The following is an 18,324-nucleotide window of genomic DNA, read 5'->3' as shown; positions in this document are numbered from 1 at the left end:
GTGTTTGCCCATGGCTGAACACATCTCCCTTCCCTGCTGCTGCTGATCTCATACCTTTTAGGACCACCCAAAGCAAAGTGATGGGCCAATCACTGTCTCTGCCCAACCTACAGCAAAGTGTTTTCACTGGACACAGCATGGAGTGGCAACGAGTTGATCTACCAACCAGTTTTGTTTTCTGTGTGAAGCTGATTTCATGGAGAAAGACACTGGAGCTGCATTTCCTCAGGTTCTGGATTAAAAAGGGGCAGGGTTTGGGTAGCGCAGTGTGTCTCCGACTTCAGAAACCAAAGCAAGAGACTCACTGAAGCCAGCACAACTGTAAGTGTGTCTCTACCCTAAGGTTTGGGAACTAACTTTTCGCATTCATATCAATGGGATTTATGTTCAACTACCTTATGCTGCAGTCATATGCACACTTGCCTGCAAGCATTGAACTTACATTAGGGCTTACTTTTGAGTAAAGAGACAGATGCTCTGGATCTAACCCATTACATATAGCTCTGAATATTTTTGCAGACAATTTCTTTTTTACAAAATGAAGCTACTGAAGCTGAAACTTGGAGAGAGAGAGAGAGAGAGAGAGAGAGAGAGAGAGAGAGATCTTAACTCTTTCCTGTCAAGGGTGCCAACAGGATTTTCAGTGCCCACTGTGTGTGGATTGGACCCTCCACCCCCACACAAGAAAGGACACATTTACATAAAATTTGCATATACTGTATCATTTGCAATTCTGTGTCCTTTTTTACATATGGGGTGAAGGGCCCAAAAATAAAACAGGGGCTACATGCAAGTAATAAGATGACTGACAGGCAGAGTATTAACAGATGTATTGGACTAAAGGCCCATCTAGTCCAGCATCCTGTTCTCACAGTAGCCAGTCAGATGCTCATGGGAAGTCCGCACATGAAACCTGAGCACAGTAGCATTCTCCCCACCTGTGATTCCCAGTACTACCTTTGACAATGGAGGTAGAACATAGCCATTGTGGCAAGTATTTATTGATAGCCTTCCTCTCCATGAATTTGTCTAATCCTCTTTTAATACCATCCAAGCAGGTGGTCATCACTACCACTTGTGGGTGCAAATTCCATAGTTGAACTATGTGCTGTATGAAGGAGTTCTTTCTTCTTCCAACATTCAGCTTCTTTGGGTGGCCTCAAGTTCTAGTATTATGAGAGAGGGAGAAAAACTTTCTTGCATCATAAGTTTCATGAGTCATAAACCAGTTATGTTACTGTAGGCCTTCTTAGGCTGGTAAAACTACACTCAGTGCAAGACCAGGAGTGAGGTGGAGGTTAAGGCTCAAAAGAGATTTAAGATTTAGAGCAACCGATGCTAATGTTCCCATGCCTGTGCTTGGATACATTCAAGATTAAATTATTTAAAAGCAAGCAGTATATTCTTGCAGCATTTGTTGTGGTTATATTCATACCTCATAATAATTCTAGCAATGTTATCAGCACAGATCAAACTGTCTCTTTTCTTCTGTTTTCTACTTGAGCTTTTGACATGAATACACCCATTTTTATACCAGCAGCAACAGCCCCCTTCCAAGACTCCTCCAGTCACACACACACACACACACACACACACACACACAGAGAGAGAGAGAGAGAGAGAGAGAGGTGTGAAAGCAGTTTTATTGCTTATTTGAGTTATTTCATTAGTGTGGAGCTGCTATCTGGCCTCTATTAGAATGTTATAGTGGATTCAAAATCATGGCCTTATATTAACACATAGGGCTCCTCTAGACAATCTATTTATAGAGCAAGTTCCTCTTGATTTGCTTGCACAAAGCTTACAGAGAGATTAAATTATATCCCATCTTTTTTTTTAGCATTTGTTGAGATTTATTTGCAGAGGTGGCAATATGACAATAAGCATTCATCCTGCATTCATCCTGATTTGCTTGTAGGATGTTTACACATCTTCCTATTAGAGTTGCTTGTGTTGTAAGTTGCTTTGAGACTTTTGGGTAAGAAGTTACTAACAAGTCTAAATCATCATCATCATCAGTTCATCCCACACTTTAGAATGTCCTGTCACTTTCTAAACAACAAAAAGCTCTTTTTTAAAAAGTGGATTTGTTGCACTAGGGCGACAGAGCACTTAAATCCACTTTAAATGTGGAACCCTAAGGCTCTTCCTGACGTCATTTTTCTTGTCCATTCATGATTATTTGTGCTTTTCATCGTACCAGGACGCTTATATGTGCTTCCACATCCAATACTATTTGTGCCCATACAAGATTTGGGATGGACATATTCCTTTTTTTGTTCCAGTTTTTTGTGACATGGTCACTCCCACATATGTCCTGTTGATGATACTGGTATTCCTGTTTTGTTTTGTTTGTGTGTGGAAATGAGTATGGTTTGGCACAGCAATCGCAGCCAAAACGTTGTTATGTGCCTTCAAGTCAATGACGATTTATGGCGACCCTATGAATCAGCAACCTCCAATAGCATCTGTTATAAACCACCCTGTTCAGATCTTGTAAGTTCAGGTCTGTGGCTTCCTTTATGGAATCAATCCATCTCTTGTTTGGTCTTCCTCTTTTTCTACTTCCTTCTGTTTTTCCCACCATTATTGTCTTTTCTAATGAATCATGTCTTCTCATGATGTGTCCAAAGTATGATAACATCAGTTTCATCATTTTAGCTTCTAGTGACAGTTCTGGTTTAATTTGTTTTGACACCCAATTATTTGTCTTTTTCACAGTCCATGGTATGTGCAAAGCTCTCCTCCAACACCACAGTTAAAATGAGTTGATTTTTCTCTTATCCACTTTTTTCACTGTCCAACTTTCACATTCATACATAGATATCGTGAATACCATGGTCTGAATGATCCTGACTTTAGTGTTCAGTGATACATCTTTGCATCTGAGGACCTTTTCTAGTTCTCTCATAGATGCCCTCCCCAGTCCTACCCTTCTTCTGATTTCTTGACTGTTGTCTCCATTTTGGTTAATGACTGTGCCGAGGTATTGATAATCCTTGACAAGTTCAATGTCCTCATTGTCAACTTTAAAGTTACATAAATCTTCTGTTGTCACTACTTGATGTTCAGCTGTAGTCCTGCTTTTGTGCTTTCCTCTTTAACATTCATCAGCATTCATTTCAAAAATGTAAGTATGGTGGCATAGCACAACTTATTTGTGCTTGGAAAAAAGGGAGGAATTGGGGGTGATGGGAACATGGACTATAGAACGGATAGAGTTAATGTGGGTCTGCAATAATGTGGGTGAATTGGAGAAGCTTAGCAGAACTGATAAAGTAAGATGATGTGTGGACAGTCTAGTATAAGTCCTCTTCAAGTGCACTATTAATGTTACTGCATTCACCCACAATAAAAAAGCAGTCTGGAATAGGACTCTAAAGTTCTGGAATATGATTGAATCATTCCCACAAAATGTTGATAGTCTGGAGGCACCCTTGCTTCAGAGTAAGTCATATTGAACTCAATTGGGCTTACTTCTGAGTAGATATATTTAGGATTAGACTGTCTAAAAGGCCAATTTAAATTGGCTGAAAGTAGTCATGCCAAGGAGAATGTTTTGCATGTCTTAACGAGGCAGAACACCTCCCTCTCGCCCACTCATTCATTCCCATCCATCTCTGTTTTAACTTTCTTCATCAGCGTGAATCATCTTTGTCTTTTGCATGCCCTTTCTTTCTGCCTGGATCAGCTTTAGCTGGAGACATTTGCCACTAGCCTTCCTTTTCCCATTTTCATTTTTTCCTGGCTGGCATTTTCTACACACAAAGTCTTGTGCTATTTTCATTATGTTTCTCTTGGTGTTAGAATGGTGAAAGAAGTGCAAGTAGTTTTGAAACAGCTACCCAAGTACTTTGAACTAGAGATGCAGGGACTGAACCTGGGACCTTCTGCATATAAAACATGTGCTCAACCACTGAACTATGTCTTTTTCCTAACATTTTAGCTGTACAGAATATAAGGGGCCAACGTATACCATGCAATTGAGAATACCAAGGCTAAACTACAACCAGACTGCTGCGGCAAGGGCTATATCATTCGACATTGTGGACCATTGTTTCTCCACCACAAACAAATACATAGTAAGGCTGCAATCCAAAACACCGTTAATTGGGAGTAAAGCCCACTGAATCCAGTGGTGCTTACTTCTGAGTAGACATGTACTGGATTGCAGTATTAGGTAGGAGTGGGGAACCTGTGCCTCTTGATCCTTGTCCTGACCACTGGCCATACTAGCTAGGGCTGATGAGTCCAGCAACATCTGGTGGATGGACCACTGGTTCCTCATCCACATAGTATAGAAAACCAAACTGGGGGATAATAAACCAAACTTTCACCTTCCCCATGTTTATCTTTTAAAATGAATGTGTGAACTCACCTTAACATGATTGGAGGAGGCAAAGGCTAACATCTTGTGCCCCGTTTTCACATAAGAGAGGTGGAGATGCGCTGGAACTGGCAGAATAGTAAGTATATCTTTACCCAAAGAGAAAACAACTTTCCTGTGTTCATCTTTGAAATTCTATGTCAACAAAATGCTGAGATGATAGATGTCAAGTGATAGCCAAGGTTCTCAACATATTTAAAAGTGAAATGAATGTGTGTGTTAACCTTTGGCGCATTTAGATATGCCAGGGCAAATGCATACAATAAAATGACTATTTTGATAGGTTTGGAAATGTAGGGCTCCTCCAGACTGTTGGTTTTTTGCAGGAGGGACTCAAGAGCAAACCAGGAAATGTAGGTTTGCACAGTTACGTGGATTAAAGTGTTCTATTGTCACAGTGCAATTTTTTTGTAATGAACTTTTTATGGTTTGGAAAGTGCCCAGAAATGCATTCAAAAGTGTGGAATGAATGAATGAATGATTAATGAGAAGACATATAAGCACCCCACAAGCTAATCAGGATGAATGCAGAATGAATGCTCATTGTCGTATAACCTCTCTAAAAACAAATCCTAATGAATGCTCAGCTCAATAAAGACCGGATACAATCTGTCCTGCAAGTTTTGTGCAAGCAAATTGGGATGAATGCTCAATAAATAAGTAATCTGGAAGAGCCCTTACTAGTTTGGAATTGCCCAACAGGGCAGATTTAGATTTGCAGGCCAGAAACATATTCTTCTAGTCACTGTACTGATCCATACTCAATGGGTTGTCATTTTTAGATAGCTTGGCACAAATGTACACATCAGAATCTTCCTGTAACACATGTAATGTACTTGGATTCTTGCTTGGGAGGTTCTACATTCTGGGCAGAGTACTTGTAGTCTGATCCTATGCATATTTCCTTTGAAATACATCCCACTGATTTGGAGCTTACTCCCAAAATAACATGCACAGGATTGTGGCTCAAATCTCCGCACTCCCAGTACTGAACATTTTAATCCTATGTCGAGCAAGGCATCCCTAAACCCATTGATTTCAATGCACTTAGACACACCAGTGTAGTGTAGTGGTTAAGGCGTTGGACTACAACCTGGGAGACCAGGGTTCAAATCCCTACACAGCCATGAAGCTCACTGGGTGACCTTGGGCCAGTCACTGGCTCTCAGCCTCAGAGGAAGGCAATGGTAAACCCCCTCTAAATACTGCTTACCATGAAAACCCTCTTCATAGGGTTGCCATAAGTCGGAATCGACTTGAAGGCAGTCCATTTCCATTTTTTTCATTTTTCAGACACACCTAACACTGCATTAGGATCGGGCTGCAAATAATGAAATGTTTCTGTTGCTCGGAACAAGTAGCTTAAAGGAATTAAGGCCAATCAATCATGTTCTGCATCAAGGCAATCTGATTATATAATCATATAACATCTCTTGAGAGAACAGGAAGGCTTCACCCACTCAGTACTTCCTGACTTCAGGGAAAATTCCAAAATTATCATCTTTGAGAAGAGGTAGCAGCAATTGTGAGCATCTTTCCGCTTACTCAGACAGGAGAGGGCAGAGGTGCACACACGTTTGCTTCTTGCCCACAGTATCTGGTGTAGGCGGTATGGAGGCAGGAGGCGGAGGGAAGTCCCAGGGAAGAGGCTCTACAATGAATGCATGCCTCTGGCAGCTGATGTTGGCATTCTGCAAAAGCAGGCTCAGAAGATGTGCACAAGGCTGTGTGGATGCTAGTGAGCTTTAAAATTCCATCTCTGCTTTCTCAAGTTGGTATGGTAAGTCCATGACATGCATGCGATTGTGCATGTGCACATTCTCATATAGTTCTGGTTGCCATGGGTATTTTATTCAGTATGCTTTTAAAACCACGTTGTTGAAAATCTTCGTGCTTTGACTCCAGCAGGACTGCTTCAGTGTAAATTGATTGAAGATTTCTGTCACTGACATGTGCTTGGTTTAAGGAGTCTGATATGCCAGTCTTTTTCCATCTCTTACTACCACTTAAACCCATGTTGAAATGATGGGTGCAGACAAGGTAAAACATCAATATTTTAAATAAATAAAGGGGTTTATTTATTTCCCCAACTCTCTAGAATACTTACCATACATTTGAAGCACATGGTTTCCCCAAAGAATCATGGGAATTGTTTTTTTAAAGGTGCTGGGAAGTTGTAGCTTTGTTAAGGGGGAAACCATAGTTCCCAGGATTCTTTGGCAGATGCCATGGCTTTAAATGTGCTTTGGAAGTGATTTAAATTTATGGTGTGGATACCACTGGCCCAAATTCTATGCTCCTGAATATTTGTGTATCTTTCAGCGGTATGGTACTGGTGGTGGAAATGTACGCAGCTTGGGCCTCCCTGGGGCAAATCATCCACCTTGGTAACTGCTCTGGAATGTAGAGAATTAAGTTTGAGATGAATTTCTGATACCCACCAACTTAAAATGAGTCAGATCCCCCTAAGCCATGCAGATGCCTGTAAAATCTGAACATTTAAGAAAGGGCTTGCGTTTCTTGTGCTGTTTATCTGACACTGGTGACGTGCATGTCTTTATGATTGCCCGCATTTCACTCTCCAGTTGCAGCTAGTGAGTGAGCACTGCCCCCCAGGTCATCCTTGGTGCAGTGTCAAAGTTGGGGATGACCGTCACCTCTATCAGTCAATGCAGGAGCAGGACTGGGCCTGGGTCTTGCTGTACAAGAACTGGGCCAATCCACTCATGTCCCTCATCTTGCAGTGGAGGCAGCTTGGTAGTACACTGGCATTTCCCACCCAAACCTTCAAGGTGCTGATACCATTCTTCCTGTCACATCCTCAGCCCCCTGCCCTCATCTTGGCTGGGTCTCTGCCAGCTTTTGTACAACGCTTTCCAGTGTCATAAATCCTTAAAGGCGAATGGGAATACTTAATCAGAAGCCCAGTTGGGCATAGCACTGAATTGTATACACGTGACAAGTAAAACTCCCAGCAGTGCAAAGGTATGAATGAGAGAGGGCCGTATACAGTATTGCCGGAAGGGACTCCATTGCAATACTTGGCCATGCTTCATGGAACTGGCTATGTACTCTGCAACTGCTGTGGAGAAAATTATCATAGCTTTATTTTAAGCCAGGCCTTGTCACTCCCAAGGATGAAGTTTCTTTATTTTACTTCCAGAAATCAAATAGAATATTTACATAATATCTCTCCTCGCTCTGGAAGTATGTTCTTAGTGTGTGAACTTCCAAAGGCCCTCCTCCCCATTTTGTCGCTGTTGTAATGGTAACTAGCCTATTTGCACTTTTGTGAGCTAGAATTCTGACAAACCTGGATGGAGCAGAGAGAGTTTGCATCAACCAAACCTTCCTAGAGCTGACTCCCTGAAGAAGACTCAGTGGATCCTGCTCACAGGCTTGTCTAGAAAAGTTACTCCCCACAAAGCGATTCCACCCAAAATGGAAAGTGAAAGGACTTCAGTTTTCATAAAGAAAAAAAAAATCCTTGGTACAGATCTCGTTTAATTCCTCCTAGCTAGTGAGATGTGTCTCAGTAAGAATAAACTACTACTGAAGCCTGGATTAGGGAGCTCAAAGTCCTCTCCTTAAATCAGGAAACCAGTCCGGGTTTTCCAGCAACTCGATGGGGTGGGGAACGTCCCAGTGACAAGCTCGCCCAGCACGGGAATTTCCTCAATGCCGAAAAAGTCCAAGTTGCAACTCTTGTCTCTCCACCTCAGCTTCCTCTCACATGTCACGACATTCCCCTTTCACCCCTCCCCCTTTTAATCATTGCGAAACCAAAAAGACAACCCAGCTCTGAATCACTGCAATAATAATAATAGTACGAAAAGAAGGGAAAAGAAAAGAAAGAAAACCGCTGAAGACGTAGAGCTTGTATTTGAAACTCTCGCTTTTGGCTAGCAAGGCAGTGTGTGGCTGTCAAAGTGGAGTGGGAAAGATTTCCCACGGCTTCTGCTTATATAATTTTAAACCTCAGAGGGAAAGTTGTGCTTTGTCATATATGCGGAGCACATAGCTGCTGAGGACCCATTAACCAGTCGGGAAAACTATCTGGCTCATTTCCTCAAACCTAGCTTCACTCCTGAGACCATGAAGGTATATTTCCCCCCTTTATCATCCTTTAAAAAATACTATAACAGTTGCTGGGTGTATTTTTCAAACACAAACCATCATTTTAAAACGATGGGTGCTATTTGGAGGGGGAGGGGGGGCTTATAGGTGCATGATAGACAGAAAGTCAATTCTGTCCTTTCCTGGCATGAAGTTTTTCACCAGCTGATTTTCTGTTGTTAATGCAGCAATTCTGTCAAAACATACAGTAACAAAGTTAGTTTTAGCATTGGAAATTATTTTGTGTTCTAATTCTTCATTTATTTGTGTGTGGGAAATCTGAGCTGAGATATATGAAAGAAAAAAGGGTTGTTGCCTATCTGGTTATTGAGAACCAACTTTTAAGGCAGTGTTGAGATCAAATACATGCGATTGGCTGCATATGTGCATATGCTGGCTCAGATTCAAGTAAAATTGGTTGTGTTTAATTCCCAGTAAAAATAATTAGGCAAGTTAGTCATTTACTGACAAGCCTTATTGAACTGACAGGAACTCTAGTGCAATTAAATGGATCTGGACTGGGGTTGCTATGTAAGTTGTAATGGAAAATGATGAAGAGGTAATGGGGAAAAGCAACTCTTTCTGGTTTAGAGAAAAACCAATGAGTCTTGTGGTGATGACTTTTAAGACTAACAAATTTATTATGGCACAAGCTTTTAAGAACTAGAGTTCACTTCAGATCAGATACAGGACGTGTAAGTTGGCAGTGTGCGATATAGTAAGCAGTGAGGCCAGAAGGAAATGAAATGTAACAAATATTTGTTGTTATGTGCCTTCAAGTCAATTAAGACTTATGGCAACCCTATGAATCAGCGACCTCCAAAGCATCTGTCATGAACCACCCAGCTCAGATCTTGTAAGTTCAGGTCTGTGGCTTCCTTTATGGAATCAATCCATCTCTTGTTTGGCCTTCCTAAGAACATAAGAAGAGCCTGCTGGATCAGGCCAGTGGCCCATCTAGTCCAGCATCCTGTTCTCACAGTGGCCAACCAGGTGCCTGGGGGAAGCCCGCAAGCAGGACCCGAGTGCAAGAACACTCTCCCCTCCTGAGGCTTCCGGCAACTGGTTTTCAGAAGCATGCTGCCTCTCCCTGCCGTTTTCCCCACGTAGACAGTGATAATTATGTTAAAGCTTAAATGTATGTAATAACTACAGTGACCATTGCCAGACTATGTTGACAATAATACAAACCTCCACAGAGTAGTTTACAAGCTAATCTGCAGTGGTTCATAAGGGTTCAGAAGACACTTTCTGTATGAACTTGATTATTGCCGTGAGACCTCTAATCCAGAGAATTCCAGGAACTGTGCTGCTGGGCCCTCCCACACCAGGCTCCATTAACCTGGTGCTCTCCAGATGTTCTGCACTACAACTGTCATCAGCCCTGCCAGCTGTTGTTCAGAACATCTAGAGGGCATCATGTTGGCAAAGACTGTCACGCCATAACTCAGTTAGCACCTATGAATAGTCATGTTGGGGGAAAAGTCTAGCCAGCTATTTGCTACATAGGCTCAGGCTCATAGCTTGTGCAGGTACAGTTAGTGGGCGCTGGGTGGGAGCCCATTTCCATTGCTAGGCTCCTCTGAGCCTTCCTTGGGATGCTGGAGGTTAGGGAAGCAATCCTTCTTTCCTTCTGGGTCTCAGGCTGTAAACACACTAGTCACCTATAGCGAAGCGTTTCCATTAGCCATACCTGGAGGGGGAATGGGTTCATCTGCTGATCAATTGAGAAATCCCTTTGAAGCTGATTTTTTTTTTTAAAAAAAAGCACTCAAGCAGCTCTCACCAGATTTTACAGTAAAAATATGTGGGTTTGACTAGCCTCATGTGCCCCCCTCCTTTTCAGAAGAGAGAGGCAGAGATGCACTGGAACTGGGAGAATAGTTTTACCAACCCAACAACTGTTCACCCTACGAAGAAATTTTGAGAAAAAATAACAGATGTTAACATTTTCCAGTTTAGGCAACTACTTTGTGCTTAACTTTCATTACTCCAGATGAAAATCGTTAACTGTTTATGGGCTTTTGTATTACTATTTTGGCCAGTGCTGCCTTAAACAAAGGAATTCTTAAATGTTTGAACACAGCTTTAAAGTCACTGTTTAGCTGATTTCATTATCAGATTTATTTTACTTTAGCAGAAATTACATGCTGTATTTCCTCTTAAGATTAATTTAATTCTTCTGACCCTAAAATGTGAAGTGGGTATTCACAGATTTACAGTGTAAGTTTATCTAGGATCAGAGTCTAACAATGCAACCCTGTACATGCAGTAGTGTAGTGGCAAATTCAGAAGTGGTCCCTTCATGTTAGTCACAGCCATGCCTCCTCCCCATTTTTTATTTTTGTGCTGTGGGTTGAGAATAAGATCCTTGTTAATGTCTTCTCCCACAACAACAGACATCCCTAGGAGCCAATAAATGTGAAAGAAAAGAGTGTTAGCTACTGAGAAGAGTAATCTCTTTTCACTCTGGCTCCAATCAGCAGGGAAGGACAAGGAAGTATGTTAGAAGACTCTTCTCAGTGGCTAACACACTCACTTTTCATGCTGATTGGCTCACAGAATGCTAGAGACATAGGAACCCTGCTGGGACCCTGCTCCCCCAAAAATAAAGGGTCTAAGACCCCCGAGACCCTGGATGACTACACCCCTGTGTAAATGTCTACTTAGAAGTAAGCCCAGCTAAGTTCAATGGGACTTACTCCCAGGTAAATGTATATAGGATTGCTGCCTAGATTGTTTTTTGCTGGTTGATGCTAAGAATTCAGTTTCAAGAAATGAATTTCTAATTAGTTTTTATGTTCCTCAAACTTCTTTGGCTCATAAAGATAGATCTGATAATCAGTACTGAAGAAGTGCAGTATAATATGCAGGTTTTATTTCATACACATTTTCTTTGTCTTATACTAGGTTTTTGAACTGGGACAAATTATTTGTCACTAGCTAGACAATGCTTTGTTAGCAAAAGTGGCCAGTTAGTCACTGTTTCTCAGCCAAATCTACCTCACAGGGTTGTTGTGAGGATAAAATTGGGAGAGGGAGAACCATGTTTGTCTGCAGCCTTCAGCTCCCTCGAGGAAAGATGGGATATAGATGCAATAAATATATAAATAAATAAAATAAAGCTACATGTCCCTGGGTATCTTAGAAGCTGAGCATGAGACAATGGTGTTCTTGTGTTGTTTTCCTCTCGGTGGGGGAAGAGAGAGGGGATATATGTGCATGTTATATGTGGTTTTATTTATGTATTGATGACATTTATATCCCATGTTTCCTCCAAGGAGCTCAAGTTGGCTTATATGGTTCACCCCTTTCCCATTTTATTCTCACAACAACTCTGTGAGATAGGTTAGGCTAAGAGAAGGTGACTGGCATAAGGTCACCCAGCAGGCTTCACTGCTGATTGGGGATTTGACCCTGTCTCCCAGGTCCAGCATTCTAACCATTATACCATGTTGGTTGCATATCATGCCAGCACTATATGTTTAATGCAGAGGTTTGCAAGTTGTGGTCTGTGGACTTCAAGTGGTCCACGAGCTTCATTCAGATGGCTGTGGCACGTCTACATTAAATATTCATATTGATTTTCATTGCATTTTATTCCTTCTTTTATGGAATTCAAATTGCTTCTGTGGAATTCAAATTGCAATATGATAAAATGCAATATACAAGAAGTAAAAGAAGCAACAAAATGCAATTAAAAATCATACAGTACCTAGCACATATAAAGTCAGAGCACCTAGCGAGGGAGCCTGCTCCATGAGCTCGAGGGAGCCCCAGCTGACGAAGCGTCAAGGCGAGTTAAGCAGCAGAGCGAAAAGAGGGTAAGTAGTTCCCATTTATTCCATTATTTAATTGAATTAAAACAGCTCAGAGCAATAAGCAATAAGGGCAGCCTAAGGTCACCCTGAGCTAGGAGCCAAATCCTGAAAGAACCTATATCTTAGGAGACAGATCCTAGGAGAAGGAAGCCTATAGAAAGCTAATGTTCAACACCACCCTAGCAGGAAAGCTTCAGGGGACACTGTAAACAAGGCTAAATTCCAGTCGGAGAGAAGGGGAAAAAGGAAACTCCACCGATACATACAGGGAGAGAGTCAGCTCAGCCCTTGCTAAAAAGGGCAGCTTCAGCCTTCCTGAAACACAACCACAAGCTCTGTTTCCCTAGGTTAAAGAAAGGTCAGGCTGTTCTAGGTGGGAAAACAACAAACACAAAAGACTTGCCTGGAAGTCGCAGCCCCTTGCTGAGATTAAAAGCAGCCAAAAGCTTAAACAGCCCCGCCCCTCGCTCAGGAAGGAAGCCTGCCTTCCTGCCTTCAAAGGAAGGAAGCCTGAGAGAATACTAAAGAGTTAAGCCCCAGCTGATAGTTGAGCCATCAGCCTCAAGTAACACATCATTGGCTGGCAGCAGTAGCTGGGAGGAACCAGCCACACATATAAAGTCAGAGCACCTAGCGAGGGAGCCTGCTCCACGAGCTAGAGGGAGCCCCAGCTGACAAAGCATCAAGGCAAGTTAAGCAGCAGAGCGAGTTTGGCAGCAGGGCGAGGAGGCCAGGGCCCCCCACTCTGCCCTTCTGTTCCCTGACCTCAACTAAACCACAGTCTCCAACCTATTGACGTAATAAACCTCAAACAAAACTATGCAGGTAAGAAGCCAGCAGGCGTGTGGGGGCTTTCCAGTGTTTTGCACAGCCTGCAGCATGTACGACTATCTGCCTGTTGGACAGCAGTCGTGGGTGTGCTCTCGGTGCAATGAGCTCCTGGCTCTCCGGGAACAACTTCATTTCCTTGAGGCCAAGGTGGCAGACCTGGAAAAGCTGAGAGAGGCAGAGAGGTGTGTGGAGGAGGCCTTCAGGGACGTTATAGCTGTGTCCCACTCCAAGGATGATAGCTCTTCTGCTATCATGGAGAACGATGGTCTCAGGGAAGGAGAGCATCCAGCTGAGGAAGAGGGAAACGATCCCTTAGAAGGGACCCATTCCTTGGGGGATGAGCAGCTATCCTCTCGTGCCGAGGATATATCTCCAGGGGGTGGAGGGATCCTTGTAGTGGGTGATTCGATCATTAGGAACATAGACAGTGGGGTGTGTGATGGGCGTGTAGACCGCAAGGTGTTTTGCCTGCCTGGTGCGAAGGTTGCGGATATCGCCTGTCATTTAGATAGTTTGGTGGACAGTGCTGGGGAGGAGTCAGTGGTCGTGGTGCACATTGGCACCAATGACAAGGGGAAATGCAGCCATGAGGTCCTGGAAGCAAAATTTAGGTTGCTAGGTAGGATGCTGAAAACCAGGAGCTCCAAGGTGGCTTTCTCTGAAATGCTACCGGTTCCACGCGCAGGACCAGCCAGACAGGCCCAGGTTTGCAGTCTCAATGCGTGGATGAGACGATGGTGTCGGGTGGAAGGGTTTAGATTTGTTAGGCACTGGGGAACATTTTGGGACAAGCCGGGCCTGTACAAAAGGGACGGGCTCCACTTGAACCAGAATGGAACCAGACTGCTGGCACTTAAAATTAAAAAGATAGCAGAGCAGCTTTTAAACTGACTGAGGGGGGAAACCCGACAGGAGCTGAGGAAGGTCCAGTTCGGAATAAACCTCCCCCCTGGGATAAAAACCAAAGAAATGATGAAATTTTAAAAGGGGTAGGCCTAGAAGTAGGCATTGTGAGAGCAGGGGCACAGGATATAAATTCAGAAGAGCAAAATTACCACAGGCCAAACCACAAGTGCCAAAGACACTTGAAGAGAGACACTGCTTACAAGTGCCTGTACGCTAATGCTAGGAGCCTCCGAACCAAGATGGGAGAACTGGAGTGCTTGGTCTTAGAGGAGAGCATTGATATAGTGAGCATAACGGTGACCTGGTGGAATGGAGAAAACCAGTGGGATACGGTTATCCCTGGATATAAACTATATTGGAAGGACAGGGAAGGACGTATTGGTGGCGGAGTCGCTCTATACGTGAAAGAAGGCATTGAATCCAGCAAGCTCGAAACCTCAAAAGAGGCAGACTCCTCCACAGAATCGTTGTGGGTGGTGATACCATGCCCCAGGAGGGACTTAATACTGGGAACGATCTATCGTCCCCCTGATCAAAATGCTCAGGGAGACCTTGAGATGAGATATGAAATTGAGGAAGCATCCAAACTAGGAAATGTGGTAGTAATGGGTGACTTCAACTACCCAGACATAGACTGGCCGCATATGTGTTCCAGTCATGACAAAGAAGCAAAATTTCTAGATATTCTAAATGACTATTCCCTAGACCAGTTGGTCATGGAACCAACCAGAGCGACGGCAACCCTGGACTTAATCCTCAGTGGGGATCGGGACCTGGTGCGGGATGTAAGTGTTGTTGAACCGATTGGGAGCAGTGACCACAGTGCTATTAAATTAAACATACATGTAACTGGCCAATTGCCAAGAAAATCCAACACGGTCACATTTGACTTCAAAAGAGGAAACTTCACAAAAATGAGGGGATTGGTAAAAAGAAAGCTGAAAAACAAAGTCCAGAGGGTCACATCACTCGAAAATGCTTGGAAGTTGTTTAAAAACACTATATTAGAAGCTCAACTGGAGTGCATACCGCAGATCAGAAAAGGTACCGCCAGGGCCAAGAAGATGCCAGCATGGTTAACGAGCAAAGTCAAGGAAGCTCTTAGAGGCAAAAAGTCTTCCTTCAGAAAATGGAAGTCTTGTCCGAATGAAGAAAATAAAAAAGAACACAAACTCTGGCAAAAGAAATGCAAGAAGACAATAAGGGATGCTAAAAAAGAATTTGAGGAGCACATTGCTAAGAACATAAAAACCAACAACAAAAAATTCTATAAATACATTCAAAGCAGGAGACCATCTAGGGAGGCGATTGGACCCTTGGATGATAAGGGAGTCAAAGGTGTACTAAAGAACGATAAGGAGATTGCAGAGAAGCTAAATGAATTCTTTGCATCTGTCTTCACAGTGGAAGATATAGGGCAGATCCCTGAACCTGAACTAACATTTGCAGGAAGGGATTCTGAGGAACTGAGACAAATAGTGATAACGAGAGAGGAAGTTCTAGGCTTAATGGACAATATAAAAACTGACAAATCACCAGGCCCGGATGGCATCCACCCGAGAGCTCTCAAAGAACTCAAATGTGAAATTGCTGATCTGCTAACTAAAATATGTAACTTGTCCCTCGGGTCCTCCTCCGTGCCTGAGGACTGGAAAGTGGCAAATGTAATGCCAATATTCAAAAAGGGATCCAGAGGGGATCCCGGAAATTACAGGCCAGTTAGCTTAACTTCTGTCCCTGGAAAACTGGTGGAAAGTATTATTAAAGCTAGATTAACTCAGCACATAGAAGAACAAGCCTTGCTGAAGCAGAGCCAGCATGGCTTCTGCAAGGGAAAGTCCTGTCTCAGTAACCTATTAGAATTCTTTGAGAGTGTCAACAAGCATATAGATAGAGGTGATCCAGTGGACATAGTGTACTTAGACTTTCAAAAAGCGTTTGACAAGGTACCTCACCAAAGACTTCTGAGGAAGCTTAGCAGTCATGGAATAAGAGGAGAGGTCCTCTTGTGGATAAGGAATTGGTTAAGAAGCAGAAAGCAGAGAGTAGGAATAAATGGACAGTTCTCCCAATGGAGGGCTGTAGAAAGTGGAGTCCCTCAAGGATCGGTATTGGGACCTGTACTTTTCAACTTGTTCATTAATGACCTAGAATTAGGAGTGAGCAGTGAAGTGGCCAAGTTTGCTGACGACACTAAATTGTTCAGGGTTGTTAAAACAAAAAGGGATTGTGAAGAGCTCCAAAAAGATCTCTCCAAACTGAGTGAATGGTCGGAAATATGGCAAATGCAATTCAATATAAACAAGTGTAAAATTATGCATATTGGAGCAAAAAATCTTAATTTCACATATACGCTCATGGGGTCTGAACTGGCAGTGACCGACCAGGAGAGAGACCTCGGGGTTGTAGTGGACAGCACGATGAAAATGTCGACCCAGTGTGCGGCAGCTGTGAAAAAGGCAAATTCCATGCTAGCGATAATTAGGAAAGGTATTGAAAATAAAACAGCCGATATCATAATGCTGTTGTATAAATCTATGGTGCGTCCGCCTTTGGAATACTGTGTACAGTTCTGGTCGCCTCATCTCAAAAAGGATATTATAGAGTTGGAAAAGGTTCAGATGAGGGCAACCAGAATGATCAAGGGGATGGAGCGACTCCCTTACGAGGAAAGGTTGCAGCATTTGGGTCTTTTTAGTTTAGAGAAAAGGCGGGTCAGAGGAGACATGATAGAAGTGTATAAGATTATGCATGGCATTGAGAAAGTGGATAGAGAAAAGTTCTTCTCCCTCTCTCATAATACTAGAACTCATGGACATTCAAAGAAGCTGAATGTTGGAAGATTCAGGACAGACAAAAGGAAGTACTTCTTTACTCAGCGCATAGTTAAACTATGGAATTTGCTCCCACAAGATGCAGTAATGGCCACCAGCTTGGACGGCTTTAAAAGAAGATTAGACAAATTCATGGAGGACAGGGCTATCAATGGCTACTAGCCGTGATGGCTGTGCTGTGCCACCCTAGTCAGAGGCAGCATGCTTCTGAAAACCAGTTGCCGGAAGCCTCAGGAGGGGAGAGTGTTCTTGCACTCGGGTCCTGCTTGCGGGCTTCCCCCAGGCACCTGGTTGGCCACTGTGAGAACAGGATGCTGGACTAGATGGGCCACTGGCCTGATCCAGCAGGCTCTTCTTATGTTCTTATGTTCACAGCACATTACAATTGTTACAACAGGCAGAAAAATCGTTAAATCGTCTGCCAAGACCCTCAGCATTATTCATGGGAAAAGAAGTTTGGGAATCACTGATTTAAACCACATAGCTTTCCCCCAAAGAATCCTGGGAGCTGTAGTTTACCCCTTACAGAACTACAATTCCCAACACCCTTCACAAACTCCCAGGATTGGGGGGTGAGCCATGTGTTTTAAATGTGCCTTAAATTTACAGTGTTGATATGACCAGAACAAGCCAGAAAAAGATGGGTGTTTATTTGAGCCTATGTGTTTTTAAATTTTGTTTGGTTGTATGAGCCATGTCTGCATGGTTGACAATTGAGCTATCTATTCTGTATGTAGGTTATGTCCTGCCTTTTGATTATAGCAGAGTTATGGCCTAGGTTGTGATGTGATATGTGGGGGTGGGCCTGATATCAAGCATATAATCTATGGACAGGATCAGTTCCAAACTGAAATAAAGTTTTAAAGCCACTAGTTTCAACTTAGGGACAGGCAACCCAGGTATTTGTCAGGGGTGCTGAGCAAATGGGGTGCCTGTCATGGGTACCCACTTAACAGTTGAAACAACAATAGAAACAGTTAATCATCTCACATGTGAAGCTGACAACACACTTCTGCCTGACAGTTATTTCATTAACATTTTTTGTTGTTTAAATCCATGGGAAAATGTACATCAATGCCCATTCAAAAATGGTGTGTTTGAGTGATGTGTAATCAGAACCTTGCTTGCAGATTTGTTTTCTTATATATTAGGAGAAACTATACATACAAATGATGTGTCAGAGTTGTGAAACAGGCTCAAATGCATTAAAAAGGTATTCAAAAGGGTGCACTAAAGGTATTTTCTACCTAGGTTATAATTTAATCTAGGGCTGACCCTATCTATGGATGGGATGGGATGTTTTGGTGGTAGTAAACTTGCAAAAACTTAAAAACCAGCTCTACAGGGCTACAGACAGCTTTTGCACTTAAGCAGAATGAGGTGGTACAGTGCACTAGACCTGTTCCCTGAGTTTCAGGGTCTGAGCTTC

The 18,324-nt window shown here is 42.9% G+C and overlaps 1 protein-coding gene across 2 annotated transcripts in view; it reads left to right on the top strand.

Moving 5' to 3' along the window:
• The first annotated feature begins 299 nt into the window (after positions 1-299).
• NFKBIZ (NFKB inhibitor zeta) overlaps positions 300-18,324 on the top strand; it is a 73,477-nt gene continuing 55,452 nt past the window's right edge. The window contains exon 1 of one of the 2 annotated variants that reach the window (XM_061628150.1): positions 300-321. The gene's annotated coding sequence lies outside the window, so the exon portion shown is untranslated. Of the gene's footprint in view, positions 322-8,208; positions 8,489-18,324 lie in introns of those variants that run through there. The other variant, XM_061628149.1, reaches the window with a different exon arrangement.

This window comes from Rhineura floridana, chromosome 5, assembly GCF_030035675.1.
Source record: "Rhineura floridana isolate rRhiFlo1 chromosome 5, rRhiFlo1.hap2, whole genome shotgun sequence".
In the NCBI taxonomy this organism is placed as follows: domain Eukaryota; kingdom Metazoa; phylum Chordata; class Lepidosauria; order Squamata; family Rhineuridae; genus Rhineura; species Rhineura floridana.
Note: the sequence above shows the minus strand (reverse complement) of the source record. Positions and strands in the feature narration are given on the sequence as shown.